This window comes from Ailuropoda melanoleuca, chromosome 12 (assembly GCF_002007445.2).
Source record: "Ailuropoda melanoleuca isolate Jingjing chromosome 12, ASM200744v2, whole genome shotgun sequence".
In the NCBI taxonomy this organism is placed as follows: Eukaryota; Metazoa; Chordata; class Mammalia; order Carnivora; family Ursidae; genus Ailuropoda; species Ailuropoda melanoleuca.
In genome coordinates, this window is record NC_048229.1 from 54,070,976 (window position 1) to 54,093,618 (window position 22,643).

Consider the following 22,643-nt stretch of genomic DNA (forward strand, 5'->3'; position numbering starts at 1 on the left):
AGTTAAACAATTAAGATGTGCTTTGAAACCTCTAAGGAGCAGGGGACCACTTCTGAGTGTGGGGACAATGGTAGGCTTCATAGAAATGTAATAGTTAATCTGAGAGAATTCAGCGAGAATCAATGGAGAGACATAACATATGCAACGACCAAGAGCCGGAAACCTGAGATATATTTAGAATAATGAGCAGAGGACTGGCTTTGTTGAGTGTCTGTTGTGGCTAGGATGCAGAAAAGAAAGAGGATTTTGCAGCTCAAAGCCATGTACCCAAGAGTGGATAATATGGTCAACCTCTAATCCCAGGATCTGAGTGGGATGCCAAGGGCCTCTAGTGAGAGCTCAAAAGGAGACCTCCACAGCTTCAGAGAGAGACAATCAATGCTGCATTTTTCCTGCAGAAGCTGAGAAAAGGAAAGGAAACATATGGTCAGTCATTAAGCCGTTGGACTCTCAGGGCTCTGTCAGCCTGGCATGAGTTTTCAGAGCCCTCCATAGCACAGCGACTTTCACCCAGTAGCACCTTAAAGGCATCACTCTGCTTCTGACCAACCATGATGTAGGATGCCATGGCTGCTGCTTCTGGAACGGCTACCATCCAAAGACCGCTTGCCTGTTAGGAACCATCTGCCTGCCAACCCAGAAGTCCTCAGTGCTCAACAAGGTTGGAGACACTTGACAAGGTCTTCTGTCCCCAGAGTAACAATGGGAAGAGCTCTGGACTGAGAGTCAAGAGAGTGGGTACTGCCCCTTCCTGGCCTGGATATGAACTCCCTGTGGACTCTGGGTGAGCCTCTTTCTCTCTCAAGGTCCAATTTCACACAGAAAATGAGCAGCTTGGACCAAATGCCTGTTTCCATGTCTTGCATTCTGTGATTTGGGATCAAGCGTCCCAAGTTCATGCAGTTACGTAAGGGTGAGAGCCTGGACAACACCCTGTGTCTCCTGACCCCACTGATCCAGTGTTCTTTCCACGGCACTGGCTTACTCGAGTGGGAGATGTTAACAGTAACTGCCCACACCCATGGAGTGGCTACTGCATGCCAGTGTGTCTCTACTCTCTCTACTCAGTCCTCACATCAATCATCTGACTGAGATAAAGCTATCGAATCAATGTACAGATAGGAAACAGAGAAAGATAAAGTCGTTTGCCTATAATCACAAAATTAGTAAATGAGAAACCAGAATTTAAAGTTAGACAGCCCCATTCCAGGACGCATTATCCTCATCTCTACTCTCCACACTACACAGCAGAATAAGAAGGAGCAGCAGAGCGACATAAGGGACATGGAACCTTAAAATAGAAACCATGGCAGTCTTCCAACGGTGAATTCACATTGCAAGTATGAGAGCTTTCAGAAGAAATATTTTGGTCAGTTTTGCTTGCCTACATAACCTTCCCTTTCCCTCCCCACAGATGACCACATGAGCAGTCCCTGGGGGATCATTTATGACCCAGTGGTCTTAACTGTGGTCTGAATGGAGTACGGATAATGACCACATAGAAAATCAGGAGACAGTGGCCTCCTGACTAACTCCCCCAGCTCATAAGACCAGGAAAACCAAAACCACCACAGATTATTTTTACTATAAAATAAAACCCAAGAGGAGGTATCTTCTCGAAATCTTCAGAGAGCCACGCTGATATCACCCTTAGGTTCACAGGTGCACCTGCAGGCTTATCCAGTAGAACACACCTCAGACTCATGGCTGTATCAAGCTGAACATTAGTTTAAATAAAATAAAGGGAGAGGGTACTCAAAAACTTGAAAACTTCTTTCAGAGGACGGTACTACACAATCTCTATATCCTCTTTTACCTAGGACATATAAGATCTCTATTCTAGGAGATTTAAGAGTTATTTTTGAGCAGATTTTCCTATCGCTAATAAAAATGTGTTAGAGTGGGTGCAAGAAACCTGGACGAAAACTGGTAAGCCTACTTCTAGTCCATTGCTTCCACCAACTGGCCAGTTGACCTTGGCTGGTCATTTGACTTTCCTGAGCCCTGATTCCTCATCCGTAGTGAGAGGGCTGATCTTCCAGAGTTCTGTGAGCCAACCAAGGACCAAGAGCCCTTGAATTGTGTGTTTTGCTAGATGGATCCACAGAACAAAATTGTGATTCAGGGGGATTAAATTCAAATAAGAAACAAGAGGCAATGAATGCTCTTCTGAAAGAGGAATTAAGTTCAGATAAAAATCCGCACCTCTGTCTGCTTCTGGAAGCTTGGCTTGGCACCGACCTGCTGCCAAGCCTTGGGGGCTCCTCAATCTATCCACACAGCAGGGAGAGTGAAGGCTCCTTCCCTGGGGGCATGTTAGCATGAAGCAAAGGACTGCAATCCTCCGTGACCTCCCTGGAGGGAAGGTTTGCCTCCTTCCCAGAGAGAGCTTCAGCAGCGCAGATAGCAGAGTATCCGAGGTAGTGAGCAGGGCAGACATGGCTGAGCAGAAAGCCAAATAGGAAACCACTGACCTTTCTGGGGTGGGGACAGGAGCGCCCCTCATCACACTTCATGATTCTGCCTCAGCAGACTATGGGTTTTCCTCTAGTTCTGCCAGAAAAGCCTTGTCACATTCTTGATGGCCACACCTGCATGATCTCTGGCTGTTTCTCCTTACCCTTCTGATCCTGGATTGTATTTACCAAAATTTGTATTCCTCTGAGTCTCTAGGATCTTTCTAATGCTGTTCTATGGAAGTAGATTTGCTCTGTTCAGAATTCACTATTATTTTCAATGTATAGGGTTATACTTAGGTACTTTAAAAAGAACTTCACGTTTCTAACTGCCCAAGAGTGAAAGGTACTGCTCCTTCATTAGCTCATTATGCACTTTCCCTAGACACATAAAAACAGAGGATAAAGGGCCAGCATTCAGTGCATTGTTCCTGCATATGATAAGAGGGGGACCAGATGGCCCAGTTTCTGCTGATAAAATATAAAGTGCATGAGGACAATAATATTATAGTCACTCCATAGAGCCAGGAATTAAACAGCTTCTGGCACATGGTATGTGCTCAGTAAATCTTTATAGAATGGATGGGTGGATGCATGGATGGATGAATTCCACCTCCAAAACTCTGGGATTCTCTGGTTCTTCAGCCTATGTCAATACTACTCTCACCTATCTGATTCTCAGTAGTCACTATCTCCTAACACCTCTTGCTGTCATCCCATCTCCATATTTATCTGGTCCCAGGGACCTCCATACTGGTATACTGGCTGCTTTGTTTCTCAATAAGAGTAATTTTAAGATAGTAATAAAAGCTATCATTTGTTGACTGCTTAAATATATTAATCATTATGCAAGGGACTTTAAAAGTATCAACTCTCTTCATCTACAAACAACCCAAGGAGATCATGTTATTACTTCAATTCAACAGGTGAGGAAACTGAGGCAGAGAGAGTAAATGCTTTGCCTAAGACTTCCCATCTGGTAAGTGGGAGGGGGGCTTAGTTTCCAACTCAGGCAGTGTGGCTCCAGAGGTAATGTCCTTAAACCCCACGCCTGCTGTGTAAGCTTCAGCTCTGCTCATAACTAGAGCATTCATTATAGATCTCTCAACCGGAAGAAAGGACGCTCAAGGTCCATATGCCTTCAGAATCACCTGAAATATTTCATGCTCCACTAGGTTCTCAAGGCTCTACTGACCTCCTGTGTTAGTTTTCATCTGAGTCCCCGAAGAGTATTCCTCAAGATAGAAGAATTGCAAGTGACAGTGTAAAAGCTATTCAAGGCCAGGTACCAAACTTTGTACCTGGTAGAGACCAACAGGTAGAGAGAGCTCAGCCTGATTCGATATTTATATAAGGCTTCACCACTACTGTATACCAGTGCCTATTATTTTTGGTCTGTAATGGATGCTTAATGACTATTGAGTTTATGAACAATCTGTTAATTATTAACAAACTAATGGCTAATAGAAAAAATATAACTTTAAGAACTTTAAAAATAACTAAATAGGAAAATTCGAGTTAAAACCCTATTTTTTGTTAGACAACAAAATGTCATTATTCTTTCAAAACATGTGTCTTCAGTGTCTGCCATGTTCCTGGCACTATGCTGGTCATGGTGGGGGACAAAGGGAAACTATTACTAGAGATCCCACAGTCAGGAGTTATGTTGAAGTGGGAAACGAGTTTAAAAACTGGAAACAACTAGACTACAAAATATTCGAACTTCATAAAAGCATTTGACACTATCCTGTGTCTCAGGATAATCAAATGTATTCTAGATTTTTTTCCTATGCATTTAAAATTATTTGAGTTAGGTTAAAATGGTCAAATCCATTTTAGAGTTGAGAAAATGAAGCACAGAAAGGAAGGTCTTTTGCCCACAATCACACATGTAGTTAACTGTCATGCCAGGATTTAAGGGCAGTCAGTCTGATACCAGAACCCATTTCCTAACCTGTACTGTCCACAGTAGATTAAGAGTGGCATAGGAACATTAGGTAACATAGGGACATAACAAATTTACATACAAATATATTTGCATATATAAGTATGGTTTTTGTTTCATTTCTGTGTATGTGTTTTATCATAAAGGAGATCATACACTATGTGCTGTTTCGTGAATTGCTTTTTCTTACAGCATATGTCTTGAAGATATTTCCATGCACTTGCAGAATACATCAACCTTATTTGTTTCTAGCGATGTATTCCATGGTATAGATATTTAACTTTCTTCCTACTGGTGGAAAATTAAGGTTGTTTATAGTTTTTCAATCACAATGCTTTAGTTAACATTTGTGGCTGCATGCACATGTATGAATATTTCTTTTTTAAAAAGATTCTATTTATTTATTTGAGAGAGAGAGACAACGAGAGAGAGACAGAGCATGAACTGGGAGGAGAGGGAGAAGCAGGCTCCCTGCTGTACAGGGAGCCGGGTGCAGGACTCAATCCTAGGAACTCAATCCCTGGGATCATGAACTGAGCCGAAGACAGACGCTTAACCAACTGAGTCACCCAGGTGCCCATGTATGAATATTTCTTATGTACATATTTAAAGTAGTAAAATTGTTTGTTCAAGGTAAATCAACATTTTTGCAGTGGGTATGTCATAGGGTTTTGCCACCTCAGTCAAGGACACAGTTAAGCTGATGTGGACTCCAGAGACAGGCATTATGGATGCGTATTCACATACCTCATAATTATATATATCTTACCTCACACTTTCCACACATTATCTCGTTTATCTTTGTAATAGTTATGAGAGAATACTATTCTCATTTTACAGATAAAGAAACTGAGACATAGCAAAATTAAGAGATTTGTCCAGGGTCATTCCATAAATTACAATCAGAGCTACAACTAGAAAAAAAAAATCTCATTTGTAATTTAGGGCTGTTTCCTTTCAAACCATACTGGTACAATAAACTGTATATAATAAAATGGGTTTGTGCTCAGTTATTAACAAACCCATGTATACAAGTTTTAAAAAGTGAGCAACACGAACATAGTTATGGATTACAAGTTTTGAGGACAGAAATGAATAAGAGAGGATGGAAAGTGCTTTCCAGCCCCAAAATACCATAATCTTCTGATCTTAGAGAAATAAAAATAAAATAAAATGAAGACACAAGCTCATTGCTGGAAAAAAAAATGGAAATTAAAAGTAAACAGAGTCCAGAAAGGGTGGTTGGAATGCAAGACTCCTACAAAAAGTGATCCTGGGAGTCCCCATAAAGATTTGCAAAAAAGAAGCCCTCCAAACATACTCATTGTATGAGTGAAGCTAGGGTAACCCAGACTCAACCTTCCCACCTAAGAATAGCATTCAGCTTAGAAGTTTCTTCTCTAAACTGAAAGGTGGAAATGACAATTACTTGATCAGTAGAGAATTCCAAGTTGAATTCTTCTCAAAGATAATTTACTCCAAAAGATTCTACTGTTAAATATTACTTATGTTTGAACAATAGGTATCATTAGGTAAGAGAATTCTGAAGAGGAATGAGTAAGCTTCTCGGCAGAAATGAATACAGAAATCTGTTCTTGATCATCTTGATCGGAGTAATGACAGAAGGAGGAGGAAACCTATAATGGTGTTTTGATAAACTTGCTCAGTCAGATGCCCTAACATTTACATGTAGGTTTCAACTAAGGATTCTGCCAGGACTTGAGATATCCCCTCTCAACAGCTGTCAAAGACAGAAGGCCCCTGTCTCAGCTCCTTTCACTTGGCTAGTATGTAATTTATCTATAAATTGTTACTCTCCTCCAGTTCCAACTGTATAAATTACAAGATGAGAAAAAGTTGGACAGGAACTCATGCTGAATAGTGTCTTCGAAGATGGCTGTCTTGGAAGATGGTTTTGAAAACATGTAAGCTTTCACTACCAGCCCACGGTTAGGAGGAATTTAAAAAATTGAAATTCTCCCTGCAAGACACATATTTCTGAAAACTATATGATTCTTGAGGAGAAGGTCTTGGACTATGAAAAATAGTTGGCAACAGACTGCACCCTATTATTGCCTGCCACCGGGGTTTGCACTAGAATTTACAATTTTGGCTTTAAGCAGGACACTGAGTGTCCTGGCAACCCTGTATAAAAGATTGGCTGTGAACTTTGCCAAGGACTTATTTACATTTCAGCTGACCAAGACTTTTAATAATCGTCTGACTTCCAAAGCACCGATTCTGAGGTCTTCTGCAGCAGCGCATGGGAAACAAAAGGCTTCATTCTCATTTAGAGTTCTCCTTGGGCTCCAGCAAAGAGTCTCTTCTCTCTCTAGGGATTCTTGATAAATATGTAGCTCCTAAGGAAAGCAAGCAAGGGGTTCAATCTCTGACAGAAAGGAGAGAAACTATAATACCTTCGTAGGACTCTCAACAGATGCTCAGTGCACAGAGGGCTTGAAGGAACTATGAGATTGTTATTGCTGTGCCAACCATGCATGCTTAAATGAGCAACAAAATTCATAGTCCTAACAGGCTTCAGTGGCATCAACAGCATGACATGTCCTTTTACTGGGGAATGTGTACCCTCAATAGTGATCCTACTTAGATATGGTTCTCACGTAACGAAAAATAGTGTCTGATGATAGCAAACCAACAGAATAACAGTCACGTACTTGCCACATAAACTTGTCCAAGCCAAGGCCAAGGGCTGTGTTATTCTGCCTCTCTGCTGAAGTTAAGAGGCACCTTTCAAACTCCCACGCTTTTTTGTGAACATTCTATTTAATTTTATCACACTATTGCTAGTCCCCTATCGAGCTTTTGTTGTAAGCAGATAAAGGTAAGGGGGAGCTGAGGGAAAGCAGAATGAGATACAAAAAGGAAAAAGTAAAATTAGCTATAGCATATAATTGGACCCTGCTTGGCCTTGAGGAAGCCACAATTTGTGTTAATTAAGCAGATTAATATGTTCCTTGCTAAAGGGGCTATTCTAGACAGTAAAAAGTATGTTTAAAACAGGTAAGACCTTTTTTTTTTTCTAGACTAAGGTTAGTTGAGCTATTCCTCCGAATAATTGGATGAATTTTATCCTTGGGTAGAGATAGGGAATGGAGGAGAAAAGCTTTCTTAGGATGTTAGATGTTATTAAAAATCCACTGGGCTAAGCAACTTTGAGATCATGAGAGATTTTCAAGAAATTGCCCAGTCACTATTAATTGAACTGTACAATGATAGTGTTCATGTGATATAATGGCCTTTCAGATAAGGGTAACGTTCTGATCCAATTTGAGGCAGAAGTTTCATTCCCCAAATGTTTATTATAATTACGTGACAGAATTGGTTACTCCAGTAGTTGGAATGAAGAAAATATATTTCAGGTTAAATAATCTGTCCAAAGTTCTGGGCCTACATTGGAAATAAAGTTCTTTGTCAGATAATACTGAATTGAGTATTTAAAGCCCAGTGCTAATGAGCCCAGTCACATGCATGGGTCAGCTGGGAGAGTTAGGTCAGCTCTACAATCAGATGCCAGTCAGTTCACTCAGAAATACATCCAAGTTAGCCAAAAAGAGTAAGCAAAAACACATAATGAGTTTCATGCAGAGTTATACACATGGCTAATAACAGATTCAAGATTTCTTCTTTTATTTTTAAATTTCGGAGGGAGAGTTCAATGATTCATCGGTTGCATGTAACACCCCAACACTCATTACATCAAGTGCCCTCCTAATGCCCATCACCCAGTGACCCCACCCCCCACCAGACAACCTACAGCATGGGAGAAGATATTTGTAAAAGTCTTATCTTCTTTTAAGAAGAAAGAAGCAGAACTTGTGATGAGCACCAGGTGATAGATGGAATTGTTGAATCACTATATGGTACACCTGGAATTAATATAACACTGTATATTAACTATATTGGAATTAAAATAAAATGAAATAAAAATTTTAATTAAAAAATAAGACTTAGACCAAGTTGGACAATATTCTTAGGAAAACATAAATATGGAAATTAATTTGCTGTTTAAAATATACAAGTTGTTCTGAAGTTAAATATTTAAAAATTTTAAATAAATATTTATCTTTAAAAAAGAAAAAGAATGAAGCACACATACCTATGCTTAGAAATTCCAGGTAAAAAATCATTTAAAAAAAAAATGCTCTAAGTAGATACTTGAGCACTACAGAATGTGAGTTCACAAGTATTGATCTTTCTGACTTTACAATGTCAGCATGAACACACATTAACTTTGCAAAGAGGCAAATAAATAAACTGCATCTTCATTACACAGAACCAAAGGAATATATGGTTCAAATACTGTTTTATGAAGTTGTGAGAGTCACACATGAGAATAAACTGTCATCTTAAATGTTCCTTTCCCTTTCTACCCATGCCCCATAGGACGTCCTTGTTATAAGACTGTAATATACTCCATAGAGCATAGTTAGGTGACAACATAAAAGTAATCATATATTACTTGTAGTAAAAATCTGCCATTGTTGATGTCCTATTTCTTGATCTGAGTGCTGGTTACATGGATGTACTCACTTTTATGAAAGTTCAGCAAGTTCTACACAATTTTCTGAATGTATATGAAACTTCAACAAAGTTTTTTGAAAACCTTTTCTTGTGTCTGCAGTGCTGAAGTCTCTATGAATAGTTATAGCCTGTTTTACAGCCAACACATTTATTCCTATAAAAGGGAAGGTAAAAAATTCTTGATAACATAATCCTATTTTAAGGGTACCAAATAATTCATTACTTAAATAAAAGAAGTGGATTATAGCTCTGGGTTGGCCACTAACTGGTGTTTGAATCTGATCCTCTCTGTGCCTCCCTTTTCTCTCCCAATTAAAAAGGGCTGGATGAGCTACAGTCCAGTGTCTCTTCTAGCTTCAGTATTACTGGATACTGGGTAACAGGCCAAATGAGAAGTGAGACTCCTTTGGTGAATCTTTCTGTAAAGCAACAACCTACTTCCTGGTTTATGTCTTTTGTAAACAAGAATTTAATGGGGGGAGACAGCTGGAGTGAACAAAAACCCAATTGACCCATGTGACTTGGCTGTAAACCACAAGAAAGCCTTAGTTTAGTCACATCATGTTGGAGCCCCAAAGAAAGGAGAAACTGCTAAGCATTTCCCCCATTAAAGTCTGAAAAGCAGTAAGGTGGGGATTAACCTCTTCAAGCCATAAGAATTGTGCAGGGTTTTCAGTGGAGCTAAGTTTAGTCAAAGGATCACTCGTTCCATAAACATTTATTGAGCACCTGCTGAATACCAAGTGAAACCCCCTGGTAGTTGCAGGGGATAAAATAGCAAAAGAGGCAGATGGAACTCAGCCCAACGGGTCTCAGGAGCTTGTGGGGGACACAGACGAGTAAACAGTCAATTACAGGGGAATTTGTATAATCAGTGCTGTGAAGGGAGATATGGAAGATACAGTATGAGCAAGCACAGGAAGGACACATAACCCAGGAGGGGGTTGGGGTAGGGCCATATTAGGGAGGTTTTTTGGAGCAAGAGATATCTAAACAATGAGTAGAGTTAGCCACATAACCATGTTTAGCTTGCATGCTGGGAGCCAGGACAGCCTCAGACAGGCTCAGGAGACAGACTAGTTAGCTTCAACTCCACTTGAGCCTGGGAAAGCTCCTACACTCTCATTGCGTCTCAGTTTCCTATCCACAAAATGGGAATAATGATAGTACTCATGAATTCGAAAAGGATTAAGTGAGAGAATCCATGTAAGCCCTACTAAGCACAAAGCCAAACTACTGTCAACTGCCAGTGTCATTATTAATAGTGAGAAAGATGTGGGGAAGGGACCACAGAACATCGCTGCATTGATTGAATATAGCCATTTGGTGTCCTGAGAGTAGTCCAGTCCAGCTGGAGAGGAGAAGGGAGGAGGTGAGGAGATCGGCCTGGAGCAGAAGGCAAAAGGCCCTGTACACTGTGTTAAGGAATTTGGAATTCATCCTGAAGGAACGAGGAACACTGAAGTGTTCTAAAAGGAGAGGCTCATGATATCCACTATCCACGTTTATTAGTAGGGGAGAAACATGCTGCCCACATAAAAAAATATTTATTTTACCCCAAAGCATTGAAGACTGCACCCACTACCTGTTTCCCTCTCCAGAGGATGAGATCCGGTTGCAATGCAATAGCTTGCTAACATCCCGGGATTCCCTTCCCTCGGTGAGCTAGATACGCGGAGCTCAAGTAAGTGCTGTTAATTCAGAAGAGGCATTACCAAAATCATGTGATTCCCCCGAACAGACCCAGTTCGGAAAATTAACATAGTATATCTTTTCATGAGCCATGAGCTGCATTATATGGCAAGCCTCTCGTGAGTCATTAAACTTGCTCTATTAGATCACAGAAAATCCCAGACAACTAGCCCTGCTGTGGCTGGATTTTTGTAGAACGCAGACTTCTTTTTTCTAGCAGAAGTGAAGTCAGCGTAAACCACAGCAGCAGAGGCTTTCGTGACATGGGGTGCAAGGTACTTCTTCTCCTGCACTTCCCATCTCTCAAACCTGACCTCTAAGGAGAACTTTAATAAGAACAAACCAAGGCGGCTTCTCAGGATGAGTAAGTATTAGAGGGAAGCCCATAATGGAAAGACTGACATGAGTCAACACTTATAAATGATCTGGAAGAAGAAGTAAGCAATAACTCTCTGATGCAGACAGCCTTATGTGCTTCTGGATAGTTTAATGCCAAGGGCCAGAGGACCATTTGTAGGCAAGAGATTGACAGATGTGATGCAAGGGTATTTGGAAAAGAACAATCCAAACCCTCCTTGTCAAAGCATGAACTACCAGTAAGAACCCAAAAATGACACCTGGAATTAGGGTGTGGCCCCTGTTAGGCTATCAGAGCCAGAAAATGTGGGGTATCATCAAGAACAGCGTGGAAAGCAAAAGAGAAAGCAAATCACCATTCTTCAGCCCTGTCAATCAATATGGAGGCACATCTGCTCCTGAGATGCTGTGTGGCTTCATGGCTGTGCACCAAGAAGTAGAAAACAGAACCTGCCCGCCTGTTCATACATCTCCACCAGACTCCACTTGTCCACTAGACTCAGTGAAATCACATACAGTGTTTTGTACACAGCAACGAGACTTAAATATCAGTAACACACACCATTTTGCTCCTGCATTTAGTAAGTAAACTGCAAACTGACTAAATACAAGACAGCAGGCTAGCAATTGGGGGTTACATCAAGGATGAGATATGAACACTGACCTCAAGCGGCTTACTGTCTAGTATATGAAATGAGATATGGACATTATCTACAACACAGGGCACAAAGTAATAAGAACCACAACGGAGCAGCAGATAAAGTGTTACAGAAACAGCCTGCACATACTTAAAGTATATTATTATGTCCATAAATCATATATATATATATATGGTGCATTTTTATTAACCTTATTCATTTTAAGGCTTAACCTGGACAGTGCTGGTCACTGATTTTACTAACTGACAACTCCATTAATGCCCAGAACCAGCAGCTGATATTGATCACCAGGTCATGGTGGCAATAGGAAGATGAAAAGTTTCTGAATGAAGCTGAACTCTGGGGCTCCTATTAACAGTGGATATTCAGAAGATTTTTTTTTCCTGATGGCAGAAAGTAGAAGGGAAACTGAGTTTTTGAGAGATATCTGCCATCGTTTCTGTTGCCTTTGCCCTCAGGGACTTGGTTTATCCTGCAAGACACAAGAGCTGTGCCCTAAAACGCTCTTTAATGGAGGGGAATAAAAATCAGGCTCATTGTCAGGATGAAGGAGCTAACATCCGGTTTCCAACTAAGGCAGCTTAGAGAAGCCATTTACTATATTGCAACTCTGTCCTCCCTGCCTTATCCCACACCAAAAGGTACACATTGGATTTAGGAGATTAATTCTGCTCGTGGAACTGCCAGCTCTCACCAAACCTCATAATCAGAGTGCAAGAGGGAACTCAGTGGTACTATGGCAGGGCTTGAGAGAGAAACACGTTTGGGTGTATGAAATTTCTGTTTCCTCAGAGTAAGATACTCCAAGGAAACTAGCTATGGAAGGAGTTTTTAAATTTTGCTACAGAGATACAAAGCCCTCTCCCTCTTCCGTGTGTGCTCTGCCACAAGAAATGGACTTATGCTGCTGGCTACTTTTGTAGTCAGCAATGTCTACTTCTTCATGGACCTCTTTAATCAGTACAAATACACAGCCTTGCTCCCTTCTCCATCATTCCCAACGTTACATTTCCTTTTTCCTCTGTGTCTGTTAGTGGGGGGAGGGGAATATTTACACGGGCATCTCTTAGTTCACAGAATGCATTTATCTGGGAATTGAGTTCCTAAATGCAATGAAATCACAGAATGGAGCAAACCTCTTAAGATCAGATATTTAAAGAAAACGAAGATCTTCAAGCACAGGACATTATTGAAAATATTAGCAATGAAGTCAGTGAAAAAGTATCTCTCTGTTGAGTTTCTAAAGTACCAAGGTATGCTACTAGATGCTATGTGAGATCTTTTTAAAAGTCGAACATATGGGGGCGCCTGGGTGGCTCAGTCTGTTAAGTGTCTGATTCTTGATTTCGGCTCAGGTCGTGATCTCAGAGTCGTGAGCTAGAGCCTGACATCAGGCTCTGCACTCAGCCCAGAGTCTGCTTGAGATTTTCTCTCCCTTTCCCTCCCTCTACTCTCACTTTCTCTCTACATAAATAAATAAATAAATAAATAAATAAATAAAATCTTTTTTTTAAAGTTGAATAAATGTCCCCTTTTTTCAAGAAGCTTATCATCTAGTTGAGAAGAGTACACAGAAATCAACATGTCTGCTAAGTTCACGGAGTTTAAGGGCTGGAGGAGAATGAGAATAAATGTTAAACTTCACTTTGAAAAGAGCTTGGAGTTGTTGGAAAATCACCAAGGCTTTAGGAATTCCTGCCTTTCAGAAAGAGAGACCCACCTTCTGAGACAGGGTGGAGCTGATGGCCCGACTGGCAGGAGTTTCAGTTCTTGTGTTCCATTTTTGGTCTTTCTAATTTTATGATCTGTGCTAAAATATAGCATGACATCTAACCTTGTAAATATTGTCCCCTGCCCAACCTCTAAAGATGATTATTCTTAAACAGTTTCAATTAATTACAGGATACTTGCCTTATTCAAATCATATTTCAATTGGGTTTTTTATTTTAAGGGTGTTGGAGGTGAGTATTACCTTCTCTGGATTCTCTAAAATCTGTAGGAGCTACAGAATCACAAACGCATTCTCTGCTTCGTAAGATAGGAATGCTGTTTTAGAAAAGTACAGATTCTGTGTTGTGGGTGTTTTCATAAACAATTGCATTGTAACTTCAGCTCACACAAAACAGAAATCTTAATTGTCGACCAAAATAACTCTTAAACTTGAGTTTCAAAATGTCATATTTTGGGATTCCTAGTTCTCTCTCTCTCTCTTCACCTCTAATATGCAGAGAGCCCAGAAAGATGCAACACTTAGAAAAGACATCAAAATCGAAGCTGAATATTTGGATTCAAACTGCAGAGGAAAAAAGGAGGATATTTTGGAGAATCACAAGGGGTATGTCTGTGGTTATTGCTTTAAATCAGTTTCAACACACACTGCATTTTAAATAAGTTGTTTGTCTGGTTTGTGTTAGTTTTCTTTTTTTTTTTAAAGACTTTATTCATTTATTTGACAGAGAGAGAGAGAGCCAGTGAAAGAGGGAACACAAGCAGGGGGAGTGAGAGAGGAAGAAGCAGGCTCCCAGCAGAGCAGGGAGCCTGATGCGGGGCTCGATCCCATCATGCCCTGAGCCGAAGGCAGACGGTTAACAACTGAGCCACCAAGGTGTCTCTGGTTTCTGTTATTTTTAATAAATAAACATAAAACCATAATCTTAAATGCATGGTGAGACTCTAGATAATTGCTTTTACTCTTATAATTGAGAGTCAGCTGTGTCTCAAAACATCTTGAGTCTGAAAGCTGCTCTGGGAAAGATGTTGTACGCATTCAAAATACTAAGGGTGGAGGACTTCCTGAGTAAAACAGCAGGGCACCTGTGGTCACCGCATCAGTGTTTCTAAGTTTTCATTTCGTCCTAGAGTTCCCAGAAATATGGATCAAGTTGTTCATATGTTTAGAAAAAGGTAGAATTAATTACTTTGTTGCTAAATTACAAACTAAGCATCCCCAAACTTATCCACACACAGAAATTCTAACATCACAGTTCAAAGCTTCTAAGTCTAATTACCGTGCCAGTATTAGGATTATAATGCACCCCTTTCTTGATTATTCAAAGACTAATTATCTAGGCCAGGCACTTAAGCTTGTCCCTATTCCCTTGGTTTTCTGCCATTTGGTTATTTTAAGGTTCACTGGCCTCTTCACATGCCGGGCCCAGGAAATAGAAGATGAGACACAAATCAGCAAATTTTAACTTCTCATATGATCTACCCAAAATTTTGGGCTAGAGGAGAAGGAGTTAACAGGACAATTGAGGTTCTCCATGCATTTGATTTATTCACCGTGTTGTCTTTCTCCAATGATAAACTGGCCAAATGTCTTGAATTAAGTAAAATAACACCTGATTTTGACTCTTTGACCTTCCTATTGTTTCACTTTATTGATTAGTTTTGTCCCTCAGATCCCAGTTCTTCCTCCCTTTGTCCTTCCTTCTTCCTTTCTCACTGTCAGCAGGATTTACATTTATTTACTAAATGACAGTCCTTTTATTTCTGACTTTGAAGGGGAATCCCTAGGATTTCCAGACCTTTCCCATCACACTTTTAACTCTACTAGATTTGCTAAGCTAGACCCTCACCTCTCTATGCTTACATGCTACCCCCAGCAGAGAACGGGGTGTAGTCCTGGAGCCTCTCCCTTGGCTGCAACTTTCATCATGTATTGCCACTTGAGATACTCATACAGATATTGAAGATGACCCACTACCCAGCCACATAGCTCTCTCTACTCTCATTATGTACCTTTGTAAGTGACAAAATCCTTAGCCAATAGAATATAAATCAAAGCATTACTTCTTTCAGTCCTGCCTCCCCAGCATGCCTTGTTTGCCAGCCAAAGCCACAACAGTTTCCTACAGCTCAAACTGCAAAGATTCAATCAAAAGCTCAGGCCACAGGGAGGAAGGATTCTCAGGGAAGAATATGCCTGTGAATAAGACTCCCCAAATTCAAAGGCTTCATCTTCCATGAACTTTGGTACCATGGGGGTACCAAAACCCTTATTAAGACTATAATTTTCTGTCCAACATTAGAAACCACAGGCCCTTGGATACCAGTCTTTTATCTGTAGTGTCATTTGCAAATATTTTCTCCCATTCCATGGGCTGCCTCCTAGTTTTTTTGACTGTTTCCTTGGCTGTGCAGAAGCTTTTTATCTTGATGAAGTCCCACAAGTTCATTTTTTCTTTTGTTTCTCTTGCCTTTGGAGATGTGTCATGAAAAAATTGCTATGGCCGATTGACAAGGCAGGAAACAACAAATGTTGGAGAGGATGTGGAGAAAGGGGATCCCTCTTACATTGTTGGTGGGAATGCAAGTTGGTACATCCACTTTGGAAAACAGGGTGGAGGTCCCTTAAAAAGTTAAAAATCGAGCTACCCTATGATCCAGCAATTGGACTACTGGGTATTTACCCCAAAGATACAGACGTAGTGAAGAGAAGGGCCATATGCACCCCAATGTTCATAGCAGCATTGTCCACAATAGCTAAATCGTGGAGAGCCGAGATGCCCTTCAACAGATGACTGGATTAAGAAGCTATGGTCCATATATACAATGGAATATTACTCAGCCATCAAAAAGAATGATTTCTCAACATTTGCTGCAACATGGACGAGACTGGAGGAGATAATGCTAAGAGAAATAAGTCAAGCAGAGAAGAACAATTATCATATGGTTCCACTCATTTATGGAACATAGAAGTAGGAAGATCAGTAGGAGAAGAAAGGGAAGAAGAAAGGGGGGGTAAACAGAAGGGGGAGTGAACCATGAAAGACTATGGACTCTGGGAAACAAACTGAGGGCTTCAGAGGGGAGGGGCGTGGGGGAATAGGATAGGCTGATGATGGGTATTAAGGAGCACACGTATTACATGGTGCACTGGGTATTATACTCAAGTAATGAATCATGGAACTTTACATCAAAAACTAGGGACGTACTGTATGGTGACTAACATAACAAAAAATTATTATAAAATAAAAAAAAAGAAAAGAAACCACAGACCCTAGATGTAGCCCCAAACCTGAAGGGTAATGACCAGCTGTCCTCTGTACTCCCAAAGCCTAAAATGTGCATCACGTTTCCGGGATCATGAGGGAAGTGCAGAATTCAGGTTATAGGTCACAGGCTCCTATTCTGTTGTCTCATAGTCTAGTCTAGTCTGGTCTATGTTATGCGATGAGATGATTCACCTATAGCTGCATCTATATCTCTACGTAGACCTACATCCATATATCTGTATCTATACCTATGCTTCTATCTATCTAACAGACACTACGTGGTTTATGTACATCATATCTAATCCTCACAGAGACTGTGAAATAGGTACTATTAACATCTATCACACACAAGAAACTAAGGCTCAACTTGTCAGAAAATGGCAGCATGGACTCTGGGAGACAAACTGAGGGCTTCAGAGGGGAGGGGGGTGGGGGATTGGGATAGGCCAGTGATGGGTGTTAAGGAGGGCACGTATTGCATGGTGCACTGGGTGTTATATGCAAGTAATGAATCATGGAACATTACATAAAAAACTAGGAATGTACTGTATGGTGACTAACGTAACATAATAAAAAATTATTATTAAAAAAAAAAAGAAAATGGCAGCATGGGCTTCAAACCCATGTTGTCTGACTCCAGAGGCCATGCTCATTCTGTTATATTATTACACACCCCAGCCCTGTATCGAGTCTTATTCCTCCATTTTCCCCAGATCTAAAGTTGCCACCAGCCAAAGCTTATTAGCCAATCTACAAACGAGCCCTCATTCCTATGACAACTGGCCACTTAAGATCTCCCACTTAAGACCACTTTAACTCCACCCCCGGTTGTAGATTATAGACCCTGCCCAGGATTCCCCAACCCAGGCCAGGGTCCCCATTAAGAAGACTCTTTTCCAGGTAGCCTTTTTACAAAGTTGACCATTAAGAGCTAAGGGACAGGGATACAAAACGGTATTAACTACAGATGTGTAAATGGCATATGGGAGCATAGATGACAAAGAAATAGAAATAACCTAGAAAGTTGACACCAATAGAAAGATCCAGTGAGTAATAAAATATAGCAATAATGATATAGTAATTAAAATAAATAAAATAAAATATTCTAGACATTCCTGAAAGATAAAAGGTAGACTTGAACAAATGGAAAGTTTCCTCCATCTTTCAATGGGATGATTCAAGATCATAAATATGTTGGCTCTTCCTAAGTTTATTTTTAAGTTTAATTCAATACCAATGAAAATCCCAACAAGATTTTCTGTGGTACTGGACAAGTTGAAACTAAAGTTCATATGGAAAAAAAAACATGCAAGAATAGTGAGGAAAATACGGAAAAAGAAGAACCATGAGATCGTGGTGGGAGGGGAACTAGCTCTCACCAGACATTAAAACATGCTAGAGGAAGCTTGCAAATTCCTACTTAGTCTACAGGTTAGAGAAAGGCTTTTAATCATGGTTCGAATCCCAGAGACAATTGAAAAAAAAAAGATTAATAAATTTGACTACATAAATATAAAAATTTTTGGATGGCAAAGGAAATAACACTACAAACAAAGTCAGCTTTGATAAGCTGGAAGAAAATATTTGCAACACATACTACATGTCACAAGCAGCTAATATCCCTAATACATAAAGAACTCTTAAAAATCCAAAGTCAATGGCTTAAAATGGAAAAATGACATGAACACACATACACACAACACACACACATGCACACACAATCTAAAGTGGCCTGTAAAGAAATAAAAAGTGATCAAATTGACTCATACTTAGAGAAATGCAAACTTCAACACTGAGATGCCATTTCTCATTTATTAGATTGGTGAAAAATTTAAAGCATGACAACATATTCTCTTGGCAAGGCCATAGGGAAACAAGCACTCACACACATTGTTCATGAGAAGGTAAACGCATGGACCCTTCTGGAAGGGAATTTGGCCATATCTAACAAAAGTACATACGCACATACCTTTTGACTCAGCAATTCCACTTCTAGGATTCTAGCCTAAAGATATGTCTCCAATAATACAAAAATACAGACTGACAAGATTACTCATTGCAATAATGTAATTGCAAAATATGAGAGACAATCTAAATGCCCATACACAGGAGAGTAATTGAAGAAACTGGTTCATCCACACAGTGGAGTACTGCATTCCATGCAGCAGCAAACAAGGAAAAGGAAGATCTCAATAAATTGATATGGAGGGATTTTCAGGACATATTGTTAAATGAAAAAAAAAAACCCAACTCCAAAGGGAGTATCCACAGTATGTTACCTTTCATGTATGAAAGAATGGAAGGAAATGGAAGAAAATATCTATCTGCTCATTTGTGTAAAAGGGATCCAGGAAGGGATAAAGCAGTGACCAGTGAGCTTGGTTACTCTCTGGCTGTTGGTGGAATAGGGAGGAAAAAGGGGGGCACGGGAACAGGTAGTAAGGATGAGGGGAGTGACATTTCTCTGAATATGCCTTTTTATATAACTTGGATTCTTAGAACCATGGTAAAGTTTCACGGTAATATGTATTTTCTGGATACTGAGAATTAGGTTCCCTGCTGTCAGAGAAAGAAGCTACAACTCAGGAAAAGAGAAAGGCTAGAATAAACCCTGTGGTGTTAAATTGGAATCAGAGGTATCAGTATAAACTCATGGATCTTAAAATACATACAGATGGATACATACAGGAATAAATTATATATATATACACACACACACACACGCACATACACACACACACACACATTTGAACACATGTGTGTTCGGCTACCTACATAACACTTCCTTGTTTTGTCCACTGAGAGAGCCTAGAAAAAAATGACACTTGGTCGTTTGGGCACAGACACACAGTACCCAGATGCTGGTTTCTAAATAACGTTCTCCAAAGAAAAGGACCTGGGCTCCTTGGAGAAGTGGTCAGTTCTCCAGGTGGGAAAGGGAAAATTCAAGATGAGCCTGGAACATTTTGTGTGTCAGAACGTAAAGAAGTGCTCAGAAAAGCAATGGACCTGTTAAACGGACACGGAAGCCAACCCAAAGGCGCACCTAACAACCAGAGCTGGGACCGTCTGAGTAACAAAAGAACAGTAATAATTATAGTAATGGATTATAGTCCACAGAATATGCAACAAATACCCTAACATATTACCCTAAACAAATAATCAAGCAGAATGAAACGGGGAATAAACTAGTTACAAGAAGACAAACATTGCAACAGTCCTCTTTTACGACACTTTTGGAGGAGTTGAATTCACAGGGACAGAAAGTAGAATGGTGGAGGCTGGAACAGGGCACTAGTATTTAACAGATTCAGAGTTTCAGCCAGGGAAGATGAAAGAATTTCTGGAGCTGGGTGGTGGTGACGGCTGCATAACAGTGTGAGTGTCCTTACTGCTGTGGAAGTGTACACTTACATAGAGTTAAAATGGTAAATTTTATGTTGTATATATTTTACCACAATAACTTTTTTCGTATTTAAAAAGCAAAAATAAAAATAAATAAGCAGAGGAGAATGTCCAGCTCTTCCTTACAGTAGAACTCTAATAAATGCAGAAGGAATGAGGGAAAATAAGAATATCTCCAGTAAGCAAACACTAGTGTATTAATTGCTGTTATTGATGGATGTTAAAATTAGTGAGCATAAGTATGATGAGGGATGCTTGGGTGGCACACTTGGTTGAGCATCTGACTCTTGGTTTCAGCTCAGGTCCTGATCTCAGGGTCATGAGATCAAGCCCTGAGTCCAGCTCTGCACTGAGCAGGGAGTCTGATGGAGATTCTCTATCCCTCTCCCTCTCCCCACCCACTGATTCTCCCGTTCTCTCTCTCTAAAAATAAACAAACAGACAAACAAATCTTTTCAAAAATACGTATGATGAGAAACAGGATATTTGCCTAGTCAGGGTATCTCCCCAAAAGATACTTATTAATTACAAAGGGGAAGATATTAATTTTAAAGCGGAGAAACTTGGCAGACACCATCCTAGCTATGTGATCAAAGGTACCACCACCAATAAGACATATCAACATAAGACATACAGCATCATTTCTGTGATACTCCTACCAAAAATACATAATCTAAGCCTAATCACGAGGAAACGTCAGACATACCTGAACTGAAGGACATTGTACAAGATAACTGGTCTCTAAATCTTCAGAAGAATCAAGATCTTTAACGTCAAGGGAAGACTGAGGAGCAGCTGGGGAATGAAGGAAACTGAAGGGACATGACAGCTAAACGTAACACGTTTCTGACCTGGAATCATTTCCTATAAAGGACACTATTGGCACAGCCACAGAAAGTGTAATGGTGTTTGGGGATTATAAGGTAGTAATATACCAGTGTTAATTTCCTTATTTTGACAATTGCATTGCAGTTATATAGGAGACACCCTTATATGTAGGAAATACACACTAAAGTGTTCAGGGGTAACAGAAAATGAGGTCAGCAAAATATTCTCAAATTATTTGGTGAAAAGGAAGTTACTTGTACTTAACTTGCCCACAGAAATTTGAAATCTTGTCAAAATAAAAAGGTAACAAGTATTAAAAGATAAAGGGCTGGAAAACATGAAAGAATGGGAGAAACTCCAGTGTTTATCTCATGTAATTCCAAAAGCAGAGAACTGAGGAAGAGGCAAAGAGGAGGCAAGGGGCAAGGGCACCATTGGAAGAAACAACAGCTGAGAATGGCTAATAATTTTCCAAGCTGGGGGTGAAGAAAGCCACCAATCCTCAGAGTGAATGTTTACATCAATTGCTGAGACAGGAAAACAAAAATAAATCCACATCTAAGCATACCATAGTGAAAATTCTGAACAGCAGGGATAAAGAGAAAATCCTAAATGCTACCAGGAGAGAAGACAGATCACCTACAAAAAAGCAGTAATTAGACTGAAAGCAGGCTTCTTATGGGTGAATTGACGCCAGCAGACAGTAGGGAAATCGATTCCAAGGGATAAGTGAAAATAATGCAAACCAGTGTTGTTCTGACTGCAGTAGTTCTTGAAGGGATAACTCTCAGCAAGAAGAAAACTGAACCCAGAAGGAAGGAGTGGGATATAAGGAACGTACATGGCAAATAAATTAACACAACGTATTGGTAAATCCATGTAAGTATTGGTTGCTGATGATAATTGCCAAAACAGCAACAATTAATTTTGTGCCTTGAAAAACTTGTAAAACAATAAAATGGCAGATTGAAGAAAGGATTCTGTGGGTAATGAAAGCCTGATAAATTCCTTGTCTTGTTCACAAGGAGAACAAAACAACTGAAGCGTTACAGACTTTTGGTAGAGAGCTTAATGTGTATGTTAAAAATGTGAAAAAAATTATTAAAAAATGGAACCTAAAATTTTCAAACTGCTGGGGTGGAGGTTGAGGAAAGGATAATAAAAATGTATACATCCAAAATAGAGCAAGAAATTATTTTTTTAAATAGGTAAAAGCTTGGTAAGTAAAAAATGACATAAAGTGGTAGAATTAAGCCCAGCTACGTTCATTAATCACAATAAATGGAAACTGATTAAACTCGGCTAATCAAGAAAGCTACTATGTGGATAAAGAAATAAACAACAGCAATGAACTACTTTCAAGAGACATACCTAGGGGCGCCTGGGTGGCACAGCGTTTAAGCATCTGCCTTAGGCTCAGGGCGTGATCCCAGCGTTATGGGATCGAGCCCCACATCAGGCTCCTCTACTATGAGCCTGCTTCTTCCTCTCCCANGTTAAGCCTCTGCCTTCGGCTCAGGGCGTGATCTCGGCGTTATGGGATCGAGCCCCACATCAGGCTCCTCTGCTATGAGNGTTTAAGCATCTGCCTTAGGCTCAGGGCGTGATCCCAGCGTTATGGGATCGAGCCCCACATCAGGCTCCTCTACTATGAGCCTGCTTCTTCCTCTCCCACTTCCCCTGCTTGTGTTCCCTCTCTCGCTGGCTGTCTCTATCTCTGTCGAATAAATAAATAAAAAATCTTTAAAAAAAAAAAAAAAGA

General features: G+C 40.1%; 1 long non-coding RNA gene across 1 annotated transcript in view; it reads left to right on the forward strand.

Moving 5' to 3' along the window:
- LOC117795162 overlaps positions 1 to 22,643 on the forward strand; it is a 50,718-nt gene that overhangs the window by 26,434 nt on the left and 1,641 nt on the right. The window contains exon 3 of the long non-coding RNA XR_004619004.1: positions 13,880 to 13,986. This is a non-coding gene — a long non-coding RNA (uncharacterized LOC117795162). The remainder of the gene's footprint in view (positions 1 to 13,879; positions 13,987 to 22,643) is intronic.